This window comes from Tamandua tetradactyla, chromosome 1, assembly GCF_023851605.1.
Source record: "Tamandua tetradactyla isolate mTamTet1 chromosome 1, mTamTet1.pri, whole genome shotgun sequence".
In the NCBI taxonomy this organism is placed as follows: domain Eukaryota; kingdom Metazoa; phylum Chordata; class Mammalia; order Pilosa; family Myrmecophagidae; genus Tamandua; species Tamandua tetradactyla.
In genome coordinates, this window is record NC_135327.1 from 198,952,728 (window position 1) to 198,967,595 (window position 14,868).

Sequence of the window (14,868 nt, forward strand, 5' to 3'; positions counted from 1 at the left end):
CAACCAACTTTTGCTTTTGTTGATTTTTTTATTGTTTTCATATTCTCAATTTCATTTATCTCTCCACTTAATGTTTCTTATATCTTTTCTTTTGCTCACTTTGGGTTTGGTTTACTTTTCTTATTATAGATCCTCCAGTTTTGAGATTGTTCCTGTGATTTGAGATCTTCTTTGTTTTTTTTTTATTTAAATATTTAGAGTTGTCAGTTTCCCTTTCAGATCAGCCTTTGCTGCATCCCATAACTTTTGGTATGTTGTATATTTGTTTTTCATTCACCCTAAGATATTTCCTAATATTCACAAATACATGGAAATAATCAACACACTCTTACATAACCAATAGTCAAAGAAGAAGTCACAAGTGAAATTAAGAAATATCTTGAGAGCTTGTGATTTCTTCCTTGATTATTAGTTATGTAAGAGTGTGTTGATTATTTCCAAGTATTTGTGAATTTTTCAGTTTTCCTTTGATCAGAGAAGATACAATGTATGATTTCATTGTTTTTAATTTTATGAAACTTGTTTTGTGACTTAGCACGTGGCCTATCCTGAAAAAGGTCCATGAGCACTAGAGAAGAATGTGTACTTTTTGCATTGGGTGAAATGTTATATATATTTGTTAGGTTTAATTGATTTACAGTATTGTCTAGATGGTCTAACCATTATTGAAAGTGATATATTAAAGTTTGCTACTATTAATGTAATACCATCTATTTATCCCTGTAAATTTGTCAATATTTACTACATATATTTTGGAACTCTGTCAATAGGTACCTGTATATTTATAATTGTTATGTCTTCTTGTTGAATTGTTCCCTTCTTTGTTGAATTGTCCTTCTTTGTCTCTCATAATAGTTTTTGACTTAAAGTCTGTTTTATGTGATATCAGTTATAGCTATCTCACCTCTCTCGGTTACTGTTTTCATGGCATATATTTTCCATCCTTTTACTTCTAACAGATTTGTGCCTGTGAATTTAAGATGCATCTCTTATAAATAGCATATAGTTAGATCATGTTTTTTAATTCATTCTACCAGTCATTGCCTTTTGAATGAAGAGTTTAATCCATTTACATTTAAATGGATTTACATTTAATTTCATACCTCTTTTGTCCCTAAATTCTTCCATGAATGTCTACTTTCACATTTATTTGAAATATGAACCACTCTGAATCCCTTCTCATTTCTTACTGTATGCATATATATTTTGAGATGCCTTTAGATTTAATATTCTAAATCTTTAATAATTGTGTTTGAATTAATACCAATGTAACTTAAATAGCATACACATGCTCTTGTTCCTATACCCTTCCATTCCACCACCTTTTTGTTGTATTTATTACAGATTACATCTTTATACATTATATGTCAAAGCTATAGATTTATCCTAACTTTTTATGTATTTTCATTTTAGGACCTGTGAGAAGTAAAAAGCAGTGTTACCTACCAAAACATATAATTGTACTGGCAGATATAATTATCCATATGGTTACCTTTACTAAAGGCCTTTACTTCTTTATTCTACTTCAATTCACTGTCTAGTGTTCTTTCCTTTCAATCTGAAGAACACCTTTTAACATTGTTTGTAGGACAGATCTAATGGTAACAAACTCCCTCAGCTTTTATCTGCAGATGTCTTAATCTGTCCCTCATATGTGAAAGAACATCTCACTGGATATAAAATTCTTGGTTGACAATTGGTTTCTTTTGGCACATTAAATATTTAAGCCCACTGTCTTTTTCCCTCCATGTTTTTTTGGTGAGAAATTAACACTTAATCTTAATTGGAGCCCTCTTGTATATAACACATTGCTTTAATCTTGATGCTTTCAAAACTCTTCCATTTTCCTTAACATTTGACAGTTTGATTGCTCTGTGTCTGTGTATGGTTTTCTTCACGTTTATCCTGTTTGTTGTTCATTGGGCTTCTTGAATGTACATGCTCATGTCTTTCATTAAATTTGGGAAATATTCTGCTATTATTTCTTTAAATAATGTCTGCCCCTTTCTCTCTTTTTTTCTTTCAGTAACTCCCACAATATGTATATTGGTATGCTTGATGGTGTTCCACAGGTCTTTTAAGCTTTGTTCACTTTTTTAAATTATTATTTATTTTTCTGCTTCTCAGCCTGAACCATTTCAATTTTCTTGTCTTAGAGAACATGGATTCTTTCTTCTGTGAGCTCCAATCTGCTGTTGAAACCCTGCTGGAATTTTTTTTTTTTTTTTCATTTCAGCTATTGAGGTATTTAACTTCATTATTCCTGTTTGGTTCCATTTTAAAATTTTCATTATTTTCTTGAGATTCTCATATTGTTCATATATTATTTTCATAATATTCTCCAGTTATTTCTCTGTGTTTTCCTTCATTTCCTTGAACATATTGAAGATCATATTTTTAAAGTCTTTTTCTGGTAAGTTCAGTCTCATCTTCATTGTTGGTTTCTGGGTTTTTATCTTGTTCATTTGGGTGAACCATCATCCCCTGTCTCTTTTTTTGTGTGTGTCTTTTAATCTTTTATTGCATACTGTACATTTTAATAATTTAAAGTGTTAATTCTGGGATATAATCCATCAGCTGTCTGTTCTTTATATTTATATCCAACTTATGATATGACAAGCAATTTTCCCAAGGGCCAAAAGGTAACAAAAACAAACAAACCAATGCAAAAAACAAAACAAAACACATTTCACCATCTTTGCATATTGCTTCTGAGTTGACTGGTGCTCTCCTTCAGAGTTTAGCCCTCCTATCAAGCAGATTAGCTTGAGACAAATTGGAAGTGCAGGACATCCTCTATCTTTTCTGAGTCTCTTTCTTCTCCTGATCTTGTGCTTGCTGGTGGCCTTAGGACTTCCCCCATTTACAAATTGAAATGTCCCATCTATTCCCTATAAAATAGACTTTCTCCCCTTCTTGAGTGCTCTATTGTATTATTTTGAATAGGTAATTCTTTGCTTCAAACCACTTTGACTTCGTTGTATCTCATATTGCTTTAGCCATCTACAAACTGTTTCTGCCTACAAGGCAAGCTCTGGGAGGCCAAATCCAGAGACTGCTTTCCTAGTTCATACTGCTTTCCTGGAATCATACTCAAATTCATATCTGCATCCAGATAAACTAGCCCAGCCATACAAGCACTGTAGTATGTGCACAGAGGTTACTCTGCTCCCTTCAGAATAGGAGCACAGGCTGGCTCAAGACTGAGGTTGGTGGTGGAGGAGAGGCTAACACATTCACCAGGAGGTTCTTCTACCATTTTTAACTCTTCATTTTGCTGATTTGGCACTTGCCCAGTTACTGCAACCCTTATGACTGTTTTCCAGAGTTTTGAAGAAGACATCTCTGCTAGTTTTTGCTTGTTGTTCAAAGATTCTGTGGGGGAAATGTACCCTGAACTGTATGACATTGCCATCTTGGTTGACCACTATGAATCCTTTTATATTTTGACACCTATTTAAAAATAATTTTCCCGTCATATTTTCTCCTCTTTGTCTATGGTACCACTTTTAGCATATTCAATGCATCAGGTGTCTATTAAGCACATAGTAAGGTGAGAATACCAAGCTCATTGCTTTATAGCCTGTACAAGTACTAGTTCAGAATCATTTACCTGAAACCCTTGGTCAAATGTGTTTAGGAATTCAAAACTTTTCAGAATTTAAACAATTGACTCAATGTTTTTATTATATATTAGGAAATATTCCCAGCAGTGTCTGCAACACTACCCCATTAACAAAAACATTGGAATTTCTTTAAAAAAGGAATAATATCCATACTGAATTGGATAATTAAAAATTATCCATTACCTCATATCTATTCCAGCCAGTTTTGCCACCAAATGAGTTCAGGCCAGTTCTGGCTTTGATTCCCAGTAAGTTTCAAAGATCTTTATGGATTTTGAAATTGCAGTCTATGTAAGATATGATCCTACTTTCCAGGCACTGAAATCATACAAAAAATTGAGCTATATATCCATAAAAATAGAGTGAATAGGTTGCACCATGAAGGCTGCAAGTAGGAAGTAGCATGACATCAACTACTTTCAGCATCAGCTGAGAGGGGAGAGCAAGGGGAACCAAGGGAGGGTGAACTGCATGAAAGAGGTGCAGCTTGAGTTGCACTTTAGTTGAAGGACCCTCTGCAAAAAGCTGGAAGCCTCCCCTGCCTGGATCCAAATTCTCTTTCCTATTCCATTTCAGCCGCTGAAATAGCTCTTTGAAATTGGTGCTTAGAAGGATTTAGAAGTACTAAAAATTGCACATTTCCTACAGAGCTATTTGTAATAGGGAAGCAATGGAGGCAGAGAAGTGGGTTGTTGAAAATAATAGGGTGGACTTGAAAAAGGAAAAAATGAGGATTAAAATAAGAGCAATCTTCCTCATATTGAAATTTTTCCAGCTCAGAATTTTCTAGGGTTTTACTCTCATGTTTCTTAAGGGGGAGAAAATTAAACTTTTCAAATTTATTAAATACATACATACATACATATATATATATTCACAGGAACAGCTGAGCTGTTAAGAGTTCCACTTAAAAGGTAATCTCTTAGGTTTCCCCATTAAGACTCTAATCAGCCCCATTGCAGACATTCTAACTTGAGAAAAATAGTGAACCTGTATGAAATAACCTGAAAAAAAGATGAGTATAAATATCTTCAGTCTAGCTTTTAAATATCATGGTGTCAGCTGAAAGCACCGTTATTATGTTAGCAGATAACAGGATATTTAAGTCTCTTGTCCGGTAGTGTGTTTATATATTCAGGTTTTTCTATGTAGAACTGAGTTTCATTCTTTTTCCATGTGTTCTGCCATTGTAAAATAATGGATTGTAATTAAACACTATGGTTCTTTCCAGTTCTTAATATATAAATTCTTATATTTGATCTAGGATATGTCAAAATAATTCAGAACATAAATCTATTGTTTCTTTGTTTTTCTATAATGTACCCTGGAGTATGATAGCATCTCAAAATTGGAAAACATCTTAACTCAAATTTAACTTATACTGCTTCCATTTGTTTGCAAAAGTACTTTCAATTTCTGCCTCTGTGTAACTTTTACTCACTGTTCTTACAGCTGTAGTTTGGACCAGTATCAATTATGTCTTACCTTCTTTCACTTGATGTGTAGTCAATATTTGTTAAATGTTAGTCATTTTTCACTTTAGCCTTCTTCTTACAAGGTAAAATATTATTGAATCAAACGTTTTTAGATTTTAGAAACAAAGATGTCCTTTATTACTGCCTGAGTGGATTTACTCCAAAATGCAACCACAATGGATGTTCCACATACGTCTCTGAGTAATGATGGAAAAAGTGTTCAGCTGGTTTGGGATGGCTCTTATTTGCAATGTATTGCTAAAATTTTCACATTTGAGAGTTATATTCTAGAAATATGGCATTTCTTATGAATGCCAAGAATCTAGTAGCTTCTGTTATTGTCCGAATAAAAAAAAAAAAAAAAGGAAAACTTGCATCTGGTATTCTCTGAAAACTAACTTATTTGGCGAAGCCGATTTATTGAGTCAAGGAATTTTTAAATAGATTTTTAAAAAACAGGTTGAATATACTTTTTCTTGGGAAAGTTACTTATTCTTTACCTATGGAGAAATTAAGGTTCAGAGAGATTAAGTCTACCTTTGTTCCTTATTTCCCTGTGTCACTATTTGAAACATTTGAGAGCACTTTAATAGTGTATTGTAAACTATAAAACATTGTACAAATAGTAAGTCATTATAAGATAATTATTGTTTAGGCTATGGCTCCTGTCTCCCTTCTCATCCAAACTCATCAATTAGGACTTTCACTTTTATGAGTTTAAATTTCAAATTATTTTTATCTTGCCCTGCTAAAATTGCTAAACCTCTCTTTTAGTTTTAATTAATAGAGTGATTGAATCTCTCAACAATAGAACATACTCTCTTTTGCATATGTGTTCTCTTGGAGGGAATGCATTTGTTCTTAGAAGCTGGCTGGTAGATGTACAAAGGGAAAAACACAAAACATTAGACTGAGAGGGTAAATTGGGTTTAAATCCTTTCAGTTCCATCTAGTGCAGGAATACCCCATCCCCCCCAAAAAATGTAGTAGGAATATTTGAAGTATACTCTAAGCTTATCCAAAGGGACCCCACTATATTAGAGTTTGAAAAAAGTGGGTGAACGGATTATGATCCATTTTTTGTCATCCTTAGGGATGTCTAAGAACAAAGGGCCTGGTAATTACATCCCCAGCCCCGCCACCCCCAGCCCCCGAGTATATCTCCCACTGTTCTTATTTTTTAGAATTCAACACAACTTCAGTCTTCTAGGAGTTATTTAATTATGCTTTGTTGACTATAGTTTGAATCAGTAATAGTTTCAGCATCTTTTAAAGAACAGTTTGCTTCCACTTAACACCAGACTGGGATCAGTGGAAATTGAGAAAATAATAATCGAGATTGAAGATAAGATGAGATAGTTTGGGACTTTTGTACACTTTGACGAGAGCCATTCTACTGTGATAAGACCTAAGCGTGGTAAAGAAAAGTAGAAGGCAGCACCGGGCACTGCTGTTGAAGATAGAGCTGCTGGGTGGAGGAATAGCTCTAGATAATGTGAAAAATTGTCTCCTGTATTTTTTACCTGTATGTCCTTTGCTGCCAACTCCTGTCTGACCTGGGTGTTTAGGATTCCGATTCTCCTTTTGCGGTTTTGATGAGGAGACAATAAATAATATTTTAAACTGTAAGGCAATAATATCTTTAGACACGTCTTTAAAGAATTAATACTTTGAAATTTGAGTAATCAAAATCAGTAACCTGAATAACCCCTTACCTGGGCGAGTAGCCAGTTCTCAAGGTAAATTGTCCTTCTACCTTTGGTTCCAAGCAAGGTGTTCTTGAAGCAAGTGGGGCCCAAACATTCTGCCACATTGTCTTCCCTGATATACCTTCTCCTGTATTTGTTTATATTCATCAGGACTGTACAGCAACATTGGGCTCACACTGGCTTTTACTTTCAAAGCTAGAGAGAGAAATTAATGCATTTCTTTATATTTTATTTCCTACATATTATTACTCTATGTAAATATATATAAATGTACTCATATATACATACACGCATTATATGTTTCAATGAAAAATTCCTGGTGTATTTTTTTGTTGTTTTTAGTTGTTTCTATTGCTGACTCCAGTGAATTGTTATACATGATTACTGTCTCAGAAAGCAACTCATGGATAGAGCATCCTCGCTATTCTTTCACAGTTGTGCTAGCAGGTACTATAGCACTGCTTCTCCGACTGAAATGTACAATTAGATCACCTGACAATCTTGTTAAAATGCGAATGCTGTTCAGTTCATCTGGGTTGAGGCCTGGTGTTCTGCATTTCTAACAAACTCCAAGATCATACTGATGTTACATCAGTCAACCACACTTTAAGTAGCAAGAGTTTATAGGGCCTAGAGGGTGTGAGCCATTCAGGGCCAATTAATACAAGCTTCTTCAAAGACTGATTCTTCCTAAACCTCAGTTCATGGGGATTAGGACATCTTGTTACCAGAGGAAACACATTCTGGAAGGAAAGATCTGCTTGGAGAAAAGATGTCCTCTTTCCTCTATTTTACCAATTTTTAAACCAAATCACAAATGTGATGTATATATGGTAAAATGTATATAACCTTGGGGAAATTTTAAGCACCTGGATCTTTTATAGCTAAAAAAGGTTTGAGTCAGGCCCATGTTGACAGAGGCACTTTTACCCACAACTCCTTCCTCTCTTAACCACTGAGGATGCCTGGATTCAGGCAGGTATGGAAGCTGTCAGGAAGTTGCTGCTACATTGCTTTCCCACCCAGGCGCTTATGGTTTCATTGCAGTGCTGCTCCCTTTCAGTGGTCTAAAGGCTCAGGGAAGATTCAAGTACCTCCATTCAAAACAAAAAAAGTTTATTAAAACTTAATTCAAATATACTTCACGGATTTTATGTGACTATTATAGTGAAGTGTGGCTAAGAGTGGGTTAGCCCTCCCGTTTAAAAATAATATTCTTTTTTTTTTGTATGCTGTTTGTTAGGGTCGCATTTTATTCTTTCTTCATGTGAATAGCCCATTATTGCAGCACCATTTGTTAAAATTTTTTGTGTGTTTTTTTTGGAGTATGGGCCAGGAATCGAACCTGGGTCTCCTGCTAGTAGGCAAGAATGCTACCAGTGAATACCTGTGCACCCCCAATATTCTTATTTTGACATTTCATATTTCTGTCATTTCACAACTGCATCAGGTTTAAATCTCAGCAAAATATAAGTTGCTTCTATCTTTTCATTGATGAGATAACAAAAGAAAAAAAATCAAAGACCTTTCTAAAATGATTCTATATTCTTAACTTTAACATAGTTTCACAATGTAAAAAATCACAAATTTCTTAATGAACATTTTAATCACTTACAAAGTTTTCTGTCAACCTGGTAGAATTATTTAGGAATGTGCATATATATCTTACATATTTGTTATTAGTTTTAGATAAATGAGAACACACCACATCTAACAAACTATAACCTCAGGAACTGTGTTGTTATGTTGACTACCACATTGTACATTTATTTCTAAAGTTATTGTATTGGATAACATTTAATGGAAGCAGTATAAAATCATTAATTGTGGTGTTTTTGGCCTATACGAGATGACCCTAGGGTACTTTGATTGCTTTATAGATTGGCATTTACAATAGAATGAAACATTTTTAAAATTGCCAGTTGAAGATTTCTTCATCGTTTGCTTTTTTTTTTTTAAAGGAAAGACAGAGAGAAGGAAGGAAGGATAGAAGGAAGGAAGGAAGGAAGAAAGGGAAACATCTTTAAACATTTTCTTGTTTTATTGTATTCTGTTTCTCCGTTTTTGTTACATGGGCTGGGGCCGGGAATCGAACCGAGGTCCTCCGGCATAGCAGGCAAGCACTTTGCCCGCTGAGCCACCGCGGCCCGCCCATCGTTTGCTTTTTGTGAGCTGTGGAAATAATGTATCAGTAAAGACTCCTTTCAGCTGAGTCTCTTTTACTGACTTAAAATGATTGATAATATTAATCACTTTGACCATTTCTACCAAGGCAAAAGGAAGAGGTAAATAAAAAAGAAACAAAAACATCAACTCAATGATATCACCTCTATGATAGTCAAATGGACCCTCTAGATCTCCAAAATTTTTGAGTGATGAAATTAGAACTATTATGTGTCACTGGGGAAGGTCCCATGCTATTCCGTAATGTTGGACAGCTGAGAGAATTCATGGATTGAAAATGTGAGTTCTGAACTGCAGTTGGATTTCCTTAGTCTGTCTGTAATCAGTAGGAAAGATATGAGTCTAGCAGATGGAGATGATGCAGTTTAACAACACTGTGTCATACAGGTGCTAAGTGATCTGATCTTAGGTTCCCTTTTGCAATAATAGAAAACTAGGTTAATGCTTTTCTGTTAGCAGCTTTTTACGCAATCTCCCAGAGAACCAATAGCATGCATTTGCAGAATAACTGCAAATTATTCTTTGGTCTTTTCATTTGGAATGAAAAGACCAAAGAGCATTTAGGCAAGCTGGCTCAATTTGGAACCACAGCCTCATTTTAGGCCTCATTCACATTAGTTCTTACCTACCATTTTCTGTGTATTTAATTCCATAGTAAACTTTATCCCAGCTCAGACTCTGTTGTGTAGTTACTGACTTTAGTGGAAAAAAAAGAAAATGAATTTAATATAAAGTTTCCCAATGTAGTAAATTTAAATGACACTTTTCAGAGGATTAGAAAAATAAAATGAAATTTACCTTAATCAAAGGAATATGAACGCATATGAACAAACTTGAGGTTATCAATTCAACCCCTTCTACTTACAATAGTAAGAAAATTGACCAAAGCTGCTCAAAGTTAAGCCAGTAAATGACACCCAGTCTAGTCTTCTCACTGTGTTGCAACAAAAACAGAAAGAGAGAAGGAAAAAAAAACTTTATTCAGTGCTTGCTTTGTTGATGCCAGGTCTTAGGTGCTCTGTGAGGATTTGAAAGAAGACAAAACCTTGCTTCCTATCTCCTTTAGAACTAAAATTGGCACATGAAGCAAGTGGAAAACGAGGCATGGCATTTATGCACCATACCAATAGTGGTGATCATAATTCAGACTTTTTCTGAAGATTCAGGGGATTCTTGGAACAGGTGCAGCCAGACTTACAAAAGAATATTTTCAACTTACCACAAATGTCCTTACATTCCCATTGATAGAACTTTCTGCTTCACAGCATGTCCATGAACAGTAACTTTGTGTGTATTGGTGAATGTGACTCAATATTTATACTTTGGCCCTTAAGAGTTGCCTGCAAATTGAATTTTTGAAACTCATATTGTATGTAAAATACCTTTAGGGACATGGTTTTTTTAAAGCATTCTTAGGAAATAACTTCTGTAAAGTAAAGGATTACCTCTTAATTGATCTGCTTTTATGCGTTTGTAGTCCACATAGAAGGACATAAGTGTAAAATGTGCCCAAATACTTTTTTAAATAGAGCTTTAGCCTCCATTTTACTAATTGCCCAGTGGAATTATTTATTGAGATTTATGGGTTGTCGTTTCATACATTTTAAATCAGAGAACTCAAATAGGAGTGGTTGATATTATAATTGTCTTTACTTATGGGCTGCTTGTTTATTGAGGTTACTGTAAAACTGCCGGAGAAGGGGTAGACTTTCTAAACAATAGATATACCCATCCAAAATATCACCTCTTCAAGCCAGAGGTGACAATCATTAATATAACAGTATTTTGAGGTAACATGATCTTATTAATGAATTTTTATAGCTGCCTGAGGCCAATTTTCCTTCAGTAATAATGGCTCAAATATATCTCATGGGAAATCAAGTGAGATCACAAAAAGAATATGAAATCTGCATGTCTTGCTGTTGTTGCTGAGATCCAATTTCCCACCAGGTATAGCCAGCAAACCTTTCCATTAAAACTGATAATTAGCTTTTCTGAAAGAAGTTTAGGGGGGTGATAGACTGTAGATATGTCACTAATAGTTGTGTGTGTGTTTAACTTCCCTTAAAGTAAACTTCTTTCTTTCATAAGTCTGGGACTTCAGAAGATTGGCTGAGGAAACCAGGAAACAACCAGCTTGCTATTCTGAGTGCTAAAGAATGTTGCCATGCTGTCTGGGAATAATCCTTTTTTTATTTCAGTCACTAATAGAACTAATTTAAATGGAAGAAAAGAGAGAAGGGAGTGAGGGAGGGAAGAAGAGGAAGAAACAAAGAAAATAAAGGAAAGGACAGAAGGAAGAATAGAATTCATGCTTTCTAAAAATTGTACAATAATCTCATAAGTAATGAATCCTTACTTCATTTCTTCTTTAAGCAGTCATCTTTCTTAGTCATTATTAATATTATCATAAATGTTAATATTATAACCACTAGTAGTATGAACTAATAGGATCACTTTATAGGTAAAGAGATGAAAACTCTATACTTAAGTAATGGCATTTACCCACACAGCCTTTTAAGCACCCTGTGGTAGATTGTATTATCTTTCAAAACTATTCAATTCCCTACTCTGTGGATAGACAGTTTGGTGACATAGCTTGTATTGACCAATAGAATGTGAGAAAGTGTCATGCTTCCCTTCGAAGCAGAGGCTGCGAGAGCCTGACTGTGGTTCCCAATATCCCTCTTTTTCTTCAAGACACCACACTGGCTGCTCTGCCAGCCGGGGCTCCATAATGAAGAAAACATGAGGCAGAGCAATTGCCAACTCACAGTGGACAGTGAGCACGAGCAAGTAAAGCTTTGTTTTTTGTAAGCCTCTGAGATTTTAGAGTTGATTGTTACCAAAGCATAACCCAGACTGATTATGGGTTATGATAACATAAGTGACTGATAACAGCCACTATAAATACTAGCATTCTGTGATCCTAGATTTGTGGTTGTTAAAAATTCATAGTGCCATTTTGTCCTAAAGCAAGAGTAAATGTAGCTTACAAAGCATGCACAACTCAGTAGAATTTAAATATGCATAACTTACAGTAATGTACACGTTTGAGGAAAAGAAAATGAGGGTAGAAAATCCAGTTGTTTTCATCCTCATGGGCTCTGCCCACAGTGAAAAATATCAGAGTGGGAACTAAAGTTTACTACTTTATTAATAGCCGAGGAGATGGATTAATGATCTCTGGAATAAAATGCTGGATAAGAGCCTATTGTTTATAGGCTTATCCAACCCATTTCTGGTATATTGCATTCTGGCAGCTTTAGCAAACCAGAAAAACAGGGAAATAAGCCTAGAAGAAGGGATGATGATGATGGTTTTTGCCTTTCAGGCAAAGCAACTCTATAAATGATTAATCCTGATTCAATTAATAGCTTGGACTCCCTGAGAACAGAGACGTAGGAATACAATGTGCAGAGTCTGACCCATGGTGAGGTGGAAGCACCCCACCCCCTACCAACTATAAGTCAAGGTGGGTTTACTTCTCTTCGATGAAAGTAAAAGCAACAATCCAAACTACCTGTGTCTGGTTTAATACTCCATTTCTCCAGGTTTATGATGCATATTATTTATAATTTTTAGATCTCTAATATCAGCATATATCATATAAACAATGTCATGTCATGTTTTATTGAAAATAATTTTCCTTTATAAGTGGTCCATAAAATATTACATTCAATTGTCTTAAATTTGTTGAAATACGATAAAAGGATATTTGCAATAAGAGAAATATCACCCTGCTTTGGAGAAAAAGAGTTCTATCCTGAATAGATTGCATAAGGCTTAAGGAGGGGCCTCAGCAAGATCCCAACACTTTTGGTGTGTGTGCCACGCAGCCTTTGGAGTACAACGAAGAACGGGAAATCAAACATTGGTATATTGCAGGCAAGGCAACATAGAAATCTACAGTCCCTGACTCCAAATTGTCTGGGACTGTTTTATCATTTTTTCTAAACCGGAAGGCTGCCACTCAAAATAGCCAAGGCTGCTTAATCTGTGATCTGGAGAAGCAGTTGCTACAATTGTTCTGTCAGTCCCCAGCAAACAAGGATGGAGTAGTGAAGTCAGATGCTACCAGCCAACCAGGAAAATAAAGAATTGGGAGATCGCAGGCACCCCAAGTGGCAAAGGGCCACATAGGATTAAAATTAACCAGAGAGAGTACCTAGGTGACTGCTATCCTCATTATTTTTATTTTTATGCCCCCAGTATCTCTTTATGTTGAAAATTGTTCCTTGTTAGAAAGACTAACTTTTTAATGCAAAGGGCAAGATGAACATTGCATTCTAAAGATTTTAAATGACAAATACCAAGTTCATTGTGCATGCACAAAACATGTTCAATTTTACATACTAATGAATTTAAATCATTTGAAAGATAACTTACAGGTGACCACTTTAAACTATAGTTGACTAAATAACTTGGGTTGGTTATTTAATTTCTCTTTGCCTTGCTTTGCTCATCTGTAACAAGGAATAACAATAGTATTTATCATGCAGGGTTTTGAGTAAGTTTAAATAAGTTAATAAATGTGAACTACTTAAAACTGTATTTGACATATGTAAGTGTTAGATGAAGGTGTTGTTGATAATGTTGATGATGATGGATGATGATTATTAAAGTTGTTATTAAGTATCACTCCTGCTCTATGGCTAACTTTTCTCCTTGGAGATCTCATTTTTTTATTGTTTAGCTTTCTGAGCACTTTTTAGTGCCTTCTTTTTTTAGTGCCTTCTTCCCTTTTTTATTTATTGGGTATGTGGCTCTGATTTTAGATTAGTGCTTGGTGAACAACTGTTGCCATGACTGGCTAGTCTCCGATGCTGATGAACAATGGACCATCTGCTTGGTTGTCTGTCTATCACCTAGGGCCAGATTCAAAGAGCCAAGGGGTCATGTAGCCAAGAATTCCAGTATACTGTGGGTCACCACGAAGGTAGGCTGCATGGAAAAGACAGAGAAGCATAGTTAATACCCTGTTGCCTAAAAGAGCACACAGGATCTATTGAGATGCCCGGTTTCTGGGCATCTGGGTTTGGGAGTGGAGTTTCTGTAAGCTCGTGGTTGTACCATTAAGAAAGGTTCTGGACCTGAAGATGCCTCTATCATTTTGCCTCCTTAGCTACACTTGGTCAGATCATCAATGTTATACTTAGAGGGCTGTAAACAGAGCTAGGGCAGAACCCTGTCCACTGATCCAAAGCATAGATGATGGAACCTGTGGAGCAGTATTAAAGGTGGAGAGAAATGGAGCCTGCTAATTGGAAGTTCACAGGAACTTTGTTTCTCAAGGAAGGCAGGTCCTGGTACATGTTGAATTAAATCCTAGGTTCTGAGTAAGGGTAGCAGTCCAGCATGGAGGAATCTAAACTAGCAGTATGATCTAAGGCAAGCTCCTTAATCTTCCTGAGCGTTGTTCCTACAACTCTAAAATACTTACTCATTAGCAGTAACTGTGAATACTTAAAACATTTTCTGTGTATTGTAAGTGCCCAGTAATATTTCTAATTGTAACATAGGTTTTAGTATTCCTGAATGTGATGGGAGTAGTGGTGATGACGACATCATTTGACAGCCCTTTGATGACCATAGCATATACCTGCAGGCACTGTGATTTATCAGTGATAAATTCCTCACAGATTATTAAGCAGTTTCCTATAGTATCTGATTCCAAAAATCCCTTCAGGTGCACTTGGCAATTCATTCATTCAACAGAAATTTATAGAGCACCTACAAAGCACCAGCCATTCTTCAAAGTTCTCCCACTCCAAAATTTTGAGTTTTAAAATTTTGATTCATAGCTATTTGATCCTTACACAGTCTTTGTAACCTATACATGTTCCTGTCTTTGAGTCTCTTAGGCTCATATCT